The sequence below is a fragment of the Malus sylvestris genome, chromosome 1 (genome assembly GCF_916048215.2).
Source record: "Malus sylvestris chromosome 1, drMalSylv7.2, whole genome shotgun sequence".
NCBI lineage: Eukaryota > Viridiplantae > Streptophyta > Magnoliopsida > Rosales > Rosaceae > Malus > Malus sylvestris.
Window position 1 is genome coordinate 9,695,847 of NC_062260.1, and position 7,769 is coordinate 9,703,615.

Here is a 7,769-nt window from a genome sequence, read left to right on the forward strand (position 1 = left end):
AATCCTCATTTTTGCTCTTCATGACAGCAAGCTTCCCCGGAGCTAGACTGAACTTAGCTTTAGACGGATGTCTCAATTTAGACCCAGATACTGGGGGCACAACAGAACTTCTACACTACGTAATCTTATCAGCAATCATTCTAGCCACATTTAGAGCAGCAAGCTTCACAGGCTCATATTCAACAACCTATTTCTTCCCCTTGGAAAAAGTTAAATCAAGCACAAGCTTCTCAATAGTGGGCAGACCTTTACAGGCAACAAAAGAAGTCGAAATGCGCACTTTCTTCATATCTGGCAAAGCCTTGGGAGTTTAGCCAAATTCTGAATCTACGCAAACAGAAGAGGACATTCAATGAACAAGTTAAAAACAACTCAACACTAGCATAAAGCAGCCCTAAGATGAGGCAGTTCAATTACCATCGATGAACTCAATCGGAACATGCAACTCGGGCGAGAAGTCGGATTCCCACTCTCCCCTAATTTCCAAGGTGTCTCTGGCCCAATCATGATCCCTTTTGCTCGGGAGATCAAACGGTTTATAACGATACCTCAAGCCTATGTTGGCTCGTCCCACATTATTTTCTCTCAATCCAACAGGTAAGAAGCCTACATGCCCACATTCCAGCAGCCTAAGAGGCCTACGGCCTCTTTTTTTTCTCTCACTCGTCGACCTGGCCCACGCTAGGTCCAAAAGCCCAAAAGTCTTAAGCCATGTGGCTCACCCAGCACTGCGCCCTAGTGCCTCAAGCTGCGGCCCCAACCGCGCAACCATCCTTGGCTCCAGCCAAGCTGAGCAGTCCAAATAGTGTCCCCTACCACACCACCTCCTGGGCCCAAGCCGAGCCGACTCTTAGCCCTTGCCAGCCGACGTGCCGCACCACCCTAATGGTTGCCTAACACCACCTATGAAGAAGATAAAGAAAATTAAATTTTTATTACCTTGGTGCGGCACAAAGATGAAGGAAAGCAATGGAAGACAATTCTTTGCACGTGTAAGTGAAGAATAATGCTAGGGGAGAGGAATAAATATCCTCTGGTTTTCACTCTTTCTTGCATAAAAATTGCTCTCCTAATTTATTTAATGCCCTGCTTAAGGCAAACTTAAATAGGTTTTGGTGGAAATTAAAAGCCCTTTCCTAGAAGAATTTAATTCCAAGTTGAAGTGAGAATCTACATCAAATTGGTAAATAACTTCATGCTTACCAAAACAACTTAGGATTTCTACACCTACTGCCCTTTCCTACAAGCCACCCAGCAGGCAAGGTTCTAAAAGACATTAGGTGCTAGCTGGGCAGTAAGCTGGGGAACATGCATATAATGTGTATTCAACAAGTCCCTTACAATTTATTGAAAAAAATAAAATGCAAAATCAAAGTTATCTGTTTTCTGTCTAAGTGAGTCACAACCTAAACGGGTGTCTAAGCAAGTCTGGGTGGGCTAGGCAGGCGCCTCAGCATGTATATACGTTATTTCTTAATTTTCAAACGCCTTAATCGGGACAGTTGCCAATCGCCTAGAGCCTAGGCAGGGCCTAGGAGACACTAGGTGGGGATTTTTAGAACAATGCCAGCAGGTATGGTGGCATTTGTGGACCCAAAAATAATCCTAAAAATTCTGGAGGCAACATGTGGACTCTTGCCCAAGAAAGACAAGATTGCCCTCATTAAATGGACAGACTTCTCAAATACTCACACGTGAAACTCAACATCCCTAGAAGTTCAAGTAGCTGACTAACGACTGCTCAAAGCTCCCTTGCTCGTGGCAAGGAAAAGTCAAAAACATTAAAGATAGGATTTATTACTTACACAATGTTTTGGAATATTCTCACTAAATCCTACCCTAAAGGCTGGCCATATTCCCTATAAATATCCCATTTCTCCATAAAAAATGAGTATGCTTTTCTACACACAAAAAACTCTACTTTTTCAGAGAGACTAACTTAATCAATGGAGATCCATTAGCCAAAATCCCCTTCCGCTCATCATGGGTGCATGAGGCTTTTGGTATTTGATCAAATGTGTTGATTGTTTTGCAAGTACATTTTTGTTAAAATGAAAGACGGCAAAAATTTGCATCGACAATAAATACACTATAATCTTAACGTTTTTTGCTAATGAAAAACGACAAACATACTAAAGATACACTTAACATTATATTGTTGTTACGAGACGTCAAAGTGATCATGTACAAAGTCATTCATCCTAAAATAACTCCAATCGTACACGTGTACACAAATAAGTCTAGTGAAGTCGTACGCACAGTCTCAAAAGTCGGAGCAGAATATCAGCGGAGAGGGCGCCAAACGCCATGTGCACGTCTGGCACTCAAAATCAGAGGGAAGCGATGATTACGCTATTGCCGAAGCCGTACTCCACAAAAAAGATGCAAGAGGCAAAAGTCATTGCTGGAACCCAAATGTATGTGAAAGTTACAAAAAGAAAAAGATTACAAGCAACTGATTGAAGTGAAGCACTCGTACGTGGCACCATCTTCCTACTTTCTATTGATGGTGCTTCTGCATAAAAAGATTTGTGTACATATCTAGTTTTCAAAAATCTCACAATCCAACCTCTTATTTTTGTATATGTATATATTCGTGTATTAAATTCGTATTAAGATATTTGAGTTTGTAATGATTTTCATTCAAATCACCTTTACTTGTTTTCGAGGTGTTAAATATGTTAACAATACGTGACAATGCATAGTCACGGAAAAAAATCTAGTTATACGACAATATTGTCATGAATATTAAGAACTTCATATTCTTACTTAATGAAATGGGTTAGTAATAATCCAACTGAAAAAGTTAGGTTATACTATAAAATCAAGGCTAATTATATTAACACCCCACAAATTGTTGAATAAACCTCACATACTTAATACACCCCATATTTGCTTTTTCACTTAAAAATTATCTAAATACACCCCACATACTTTCCCATAATACCCCCACACCCCACATTCTCAATATACATCTTATATTTTGTACATACACCCCACATTTTCTTTACACCCCACATTTCTCAAATCTTATAACACTCATTTTTAATTTTCAGGGATTGAATCTAACCATTTGAACGTTTAATTTGTCAAAATATTTCAAATCATCTGAACGTTTAGTTTACCGAATGATTTCAAAATGATGATTTGAAATCATCTTAGTATAGTTTGAAATCATCTTATTCAACTTCTAAAAAGCCTTAAAAATGACCCCTGGTGCTGAGTCTTTTCGAGTAAAAAAAAAGAAAAAAAAAAAGACTCTCTCGTTACTGCTAACAAAGAATGCTTCTATATATATTTCACAAGTCTTTAGACTTAGTCTTGAACAAAATAAATAAAGACCCTCTCTCTGCTAATGATCCAGGTGTAGAAGTTAATTAATAAATCAAAACTGAATCGGTCTCAGATTTCTTTAAATATAGGCCATGTCTCTCCTCATTTTCCACTGATCATCTCCCAGTGACAAGAAAAGAAGAAGAAAAAAGAAAGAAAAACTCACAATGAGAAACGTACGTCAATCAAACGGCTAAAGATTGAGAGTAGGAGTTCATGTGGAGAATGGCTATCGTCAATTTGTAAAAGTAGTATATGACTCTAGCACTAATACGACTCATGTTACTGGGTTCGCAAGATTAATATGAACCCTAAAAGATGAATATGAATATATAGAAGTTTAAATAATGCAGCAAACGCAAGATTAAATAATTATTGATGTCATCGAAATCACTAAAACAATGAAAAATGTGAAGTCTTATCTCATGTAAAGCTTCAGAAACATCGATTTTGTATTCCATTCGTCAAAAACAATTTTTCTCAATCACCATGTTTGTAGTTTCATTGGTTAGAGTTTTATTCAACAATGGAAGATGAGAGGGTTTTGATAGTTGAGAAAATAAATAATATGCTAAAAATGATTTGAGGTGTATTTATAAATTTTTATTTTTTTTAAAACCTAATAAGGTCAAAATTGTCATTGCATAGTGGAGTAAATAAGTCATTTAATATTAAATTTTAATATGGGGTGCATTCAACATTTTGTGGGGTGATAATATAAGAAGTATCTCAAATTACTAATAAACATATGAAGATTTATTTTTTTCTCGATACGAAATTTGTACTCTCAACACGCGGCCTCATGTGTAGCAAATTTTTAAACCTAACATGTGACAACACAAATCGAGTGACGTAGAGCCACACCTGCGATAACTTGCTATGATACCATAAAAAAAAAATTGAGGTTCCAATACAAAACCAATTGATAATATTGGAAGTAGCCCAAATTACATACCTGGGCGAAGCCACATGGGGACAAGGAGGGGCAACCGCCCCTTCAGTCGTCGGGAATCGCCATTGAGAGTAAAGATTTCGCCCCTCTGGTCCTCTGAGCTGGCGTCGAAATCTGTTGCGCTACTTCTATGTTTTATTCTTCGCTACTTCTTTTGTGTTTTATTTTAATAAATACCCAGGCCAAAACGACGTCTTTTTGGTCCTGGGATAAAAAAAAACATAGAACAACGTCGTTAAGGAGGGCTACGGTATGGTTATCATTATTCAAGAGTGTGATAGCCCATCCCGAAACTTTTCCTCGATAGTGTGAAATGACTATAGTACCCTTGAGCGTTTGTGGTGTTGTGTGGGTTAAGTTGTGGTTGTGGACCAATTATTCTCTTTCCTAAGTACTTGGACCCAATTAGAACTTAAGGTTTTAGTTATTTTTTTGGTTTGGTTGGCCAAATTAAGACCACTCACACACACCCAAGCAACCCGTTGACTCTTCTCTCTCTTGTTTTCTCGGATTTCATCCATTTTCCGTACAACGTACGAACAACTTCCAAGCCAACACTTCCAGTCGCAGATCGAAGGTGTAGTTGGAAATTTTGAACTCCTAGTAAACTCAAGAGTTGTTCTATACCTATGGTTGGACGAGAAACCTTCGAAAACCCGAGAACTCTGAATCTCAGATTTTGAGTATTGTTCATGCACTCGTGATTGTGAAGTTTTCAAGGAATTTTAAGGTTATAAGGAGCCTTAAAACACCTTCACGAAGCTCGGGGAATAACTTTGGAGAGTTTTGGACGTCGGGAGGCTCAGGTTCGACGAGTTGCAGAGTTGGCCGGACTATCGTGCCTTTTTCCGGCACGATCCCGTGGATTTTAGGGCTTAAATTTGGTAAGATTTTGTTCTTCTCGTTGTAAGCTTCATTTTGGTTTAAGTTTCATGAATTTTAGTTGAGAAATGAAGAAGATATGAAGTTTAGAAAATTTTCCCAATTTCCGGAGATGACGACGGAATCCAGTGACTCGCCGGAGAAGAAGACGAATATTCCGTCAACTTTGTCAGAATATTCCTAACGGCAATTGACGGCGTCAGGTATATTTAACGGTATATGCTTATATTTAACGGAATATTCCCTAACGCCGTTATGGAATCCGTTTAGTGTGCTAGGCACGTGCCTGCTCATGGACCGCGTGTCTAGCCGTGCCTTGGCTGGCGCGTGAGGGCACGTAGGGTCATGAAATTTTTTTCTAAAAATATGGGGATGTTCCTAAGGTTGAGTAGATCATGGTGGTATATTCAAATACCCCATTTGAGCTTTGTATGAGAATTTATTTCCTAGTTTTGTGTATATGCTTTAAATAACATTTATTCAGTTGTTTCGCATATAGGTGAGACCTATCCTAAGGACTATCAATCGAGGCTCGGGCACTACAACCCTTCGACATATCAGTGAGTGGGCTTTTGGTTTTCCGTAATACCTATATACTTGAGTTTTTCCTAGAAAATGAATTTGAATGATTATACATTTTGAAATGCCATGCAAAGTATCTGCCTATTTTATTTATGCATTAGTAGTTGCATATAATTATGATTGGTGCTGCGGATGCACAGGTAAGTGCCAGGTAAATTTATAAATTAAAGATGTGAGATTACTTTAGTTATGTGAGTTATGATGTGATGTGATGAAAGCTCATAAACTTACACCCAGTGTTAGTGCTCCCGCCCAGAGTTAGGGCACAGTCCTTCACGTGATGTTCACCTCCCGCACCATATGCTCACCTTGGATCCAAGTTAGGTGCACAGGCTTGTCGTACATACCACTTTAGGTAGTTTCGACTCGTAGGTGACCTGCGATTATTTGCACAGCCTTCAAGTGATCGTAGCATTAGAGCATATTTATTTTACACCTAGTCTTGTCGTGCAGACCACTTTAGGTGGCCCCGACTCGTGTGCAGGATTTGATTTGATATGATTGAGATTGGTTATGAGCTATATATCAGTCGTGTAGATTAAGTTAGAGGGATTTGGTTGATGCGATATCTGGCATTGATATATTTTTGTATGGATTACCTATTGCATTGCATTGAGATACTTTGGCATGGTATACTTCTATGGATTTTCATCTTGAGTATGATTTCTGATATAGCATATATTATATTTTCTGGGAAATTATACAGGTTTTACGGCGAGGGGTTAGAACTTTTGAGAAATGAAATGATTTTGAAAAGCTTTGTTTTTGCCTACTCATACTTTCTGTTTTGCCCCCTCCAGGTTTTAGGTAGAAGTGCTTGGTGGATCACGAGGATTTCAACGGGGGTTCTAACAGAATATCATTAATGTAGGATCACCTTTGGGTGTTGAATAATTAGTACTTGTCCTGCTTGACTGCACTTAGGATATTTATGCTCTGGTTGTGTATTTCACACTTAATCTCTCACTAGCACTCTATCTTAGCTACTACTCTAGTTGATTTGGTTTTTGTTTATTCGTAATTCCTTATATCTCTTTTGCTTCGGCATTGTGCATATGGTTACTTCACTCTCACGTGACAGCCAACACGTCCTGATTTTGGTTGGGGTGTGTCAAAGAGTCTGTTAAGTTGTTTGATAGTATGAAGGAATTAAATGAGTAGAGAAGTTTCAAGTCCTATGAGGCTCTATTTAAGGCCATTATGTGCCACATCTGGTATATGATGGTCAAGAGGTATTTTAATACAACATTGAGAGGTATATAATATGGGTAGATAAATCAATTAATGCATTGATATTAGTATGGATACATTAGCATGGGTAGATTCTGAATGATCGATCAAATGGCTTATGGGTACATATCCTACAAGTGAAAAAAAACTGTACCCATTACATAGTACTATGAATCTATGTGGTTTGTATATACAATTGGTTATATACTAAATGATTAGTGTATGAAGAACATTGAAATGGGGCAAGGGAGAAAGAGAGAAAGATGAATACCCTACTTTGAAAATCAATTTTTAAATTAAAAAATAAAATAATTAACATGAAAATACATTAATAGTAAAATAATAATGTGACAAAGTCTAGGAACTTGGATTAAATTTTGTTTGTACCTTACTTGATCAATCTCGAAACTACTGAGCACCGGTTAACGTTATATCATCAAGAACCCAGAAGAGTTTCCCTCCAACCAGGAGGCCAATCACAGCGCGACACGTGTCGACATTAGAAGCCAATCACAACAAGACACGTGTCAATGTCAGAATGAAACTAGAAACTCTCTTATATAAATAGAGATCATTCTCTCACAATATTGTCCAATGTCATTTGTACTAAATCATTCACTAGTACTCACTAAAGGAGAGCTTGAACCTATGTACTTGTGTAAACCCTTCACAATTAATGAGAACTCCTCTACTCTGTGGACGTAGCCAATCTGGGTGAACCACGTACATCTTGTATTTGCTTCCCTGTCTCTATCCATTTACATACTTATCCACACTAGTGACCGGAGCA